General features: G+C 30.8%; 1 long non-coding RNA gene across 2 annotated transcripts; it reads right to left on the bottom strand.

Annotated features, from left to right (window-relative positions):
* Positions 1-495: 495 nt before the first annotated feature.
* Positions 496-1,635, bottom strand: LOC111916643 (uncharacterized). 2 transcript variants are annotated; one of them, XR_002858565.2, is made up of 3 exons: positions 1,335-1,635; positions 974-1,029; positions 496-896 (listed from the first exon to the last, which is right to left on the bottom strand). It is a non-coding gene; the product is annotated as an uncharacterized LOC111916643 (long non-coding RNA). The 2 variants fall into 2 exon arrangements; XR_008227636.1 differs by having other exon boundaries at positions 974-1,635.
* Positions 1,636-2,051: the final 416 nt, after the last annotated feature.

Raw genomic sequence — 2,051 nt, 5'->3', positions numbered from 1 at the left:
TTAGTAACCGATCACCGACAGATATACTTTTTTGCAAAAAACTTACCGACAGAATAACTGACTAACGGACTAACGATGAAATTTAGGAAAAACTCACTAATAGATTACCGATAGATTTTATGTGACTTGAAACATACATCAAATCTATATTTTAAAGCCAACAAATATAAATCCACCAAATGGGTATTCATTACTCATTCACTCATTGTTTACTTTACTTCTCCATGCAAAGACAAAAACTAAAACCATCTTGAAAAGTAATTCCACCTTGAGGACCCACCACCTACATTTCTAACAAAGTTGTTCCTTAGAATGTCACCATTGATGGAATAAAATCACTTCCAGTAATGGAATCAATAATAGATGTGAAGCGATTCTCTTACAATAAATGAAAACCAGCAAAAATAAATAAATGCTTATCAATTGATTAATCTGTAGCAACATTGTAGAATAACAATAAAAACACTATTTTATAGTTTATAGTTTATACTCAGATGAAAGATATCAACTGCTTGTCAAAGCAACACTTTGTTGTCATTAGAAACATCTTTGGCAAGGCATACAATCCACTTGACATCGGAAAGGGTAAGGTAAAGTGGCCTTATTTCTATTTTTAATGATAAAGAGCTTGATCTGCTCATCAGTGGACTCCCAGAGATTGACTGTGAGTATATTTTATTAAACAAAATTATAAACATATATACATGATTAATTTAACCAACCTTGGCCTAGTTAATTGTTTTTAATACACAGGATACACAGTAGGTTCTGGTGTTGTTGTGTGGTTTTGGGAGGTTGTGAAACCATTCATCAGAAACATCTTTCCCAAGGAAAACAATCCACTTCACATCGGAATTGGTGATTCCGATTCTGATTCCTCCGAAATGAAAGCACACCTTCAGATCAACAATCTCATATTAAATCAAGTGAGAAACGTTGGAATTTGAGCAAATTGAGATTCAAATTAACAAACCTTCAGATCCATATTATTATGTGCCTCAAACACCCTATACGATATTCCCTTTCACACTACAAGGAGGATAAATGTAACAATCAGAAATGAAGACACAGCATTACTTGATATTTTCTAATGACCACTTTAACCTTGGACCAAAACTAAAACAAGCAGAATACTACAGGAACCAAATTTATTGATATTTAAGTAATAAGCATGTCAAGATCTAGTGATCAGATCTGCAACTTCCGTCAAGATCGCCATCATCTCCAAACATCATTCAGAAAGATTTAGACCCTACTGAAGCGTTACTAAATATTGGCATTAAAAATTTGTTGGCATCAAAACAATTACATAAGAAAACCTTTTATAAACTTACCTTTGAACAAACCCACAAAACCGACTCTTGAAATGCTATGAACACCTAACTGGTATCTATCTGATTCAACTAGCACTACAAGAAGAAAAATATATCGTATTGCGGATCTTTGCTAGTTTTTGGATCTAGAAGCATGATAGAGATTTTTTTTTTTCGTAATCGACACATAAAAGTCTTGATGACTATGATGACCAAAAAATACGCAGATCGATAACTTTATCAAAACAATGGATGATTTTCAGAAAAAATATATCGTGTGAATGCTATTAGATTCACAGGGTCGATTTTGACAGCAGCTGTGAAATCGTATGAAAATGAAACTGAACATCTAATATATACATATATATATATATATATATATATATATATATATATATATATATATATATATATATATATATATATATATATATATATATATATATATATATATATATATATATATATATAGTAAGAATAGTGTGGGCGTGACCCTAATCCTGATCTCTAGCGATGGTGATTTGCATCCACCTCCCCTAAAATTTTACATTTCTTCGCATACAGCCCAACCATTACGCAAAATAACAATTTTTAAGATCTCTTATTTGTAAATGACCATAGTAGTCCTTACTATATATAAATATTTTTTAACAGTTGTTATTTGTAAATGGCCATACTATCTTTATTTATATTTTTAGAAAAAATACTTATTACATTTTTCTTTCTTTTTTAAGTGAG

The sequence above is a fragment of the Lactuca sativa genome, chromosome 1, assembly GCF_002870075.4.
Source record: "Lactuca sativa cultivar Salinas chromosome 1, Lsat_Salinas_v11, whole genome shotgun sequence".
NCBI classification, from domain to species: domain Eukaryota; kingdom Viridiplantae; phylum Streptophyta; class Magnoliopsida; order Asterales; family Asteraceae; genus Lactuca; species Lactuca sativa.
The sequence above is the reverse complement of the archived record's forward strand: the minus strand, read 5'-3'. Positions and strand labels throughout refer to the sequence as shown.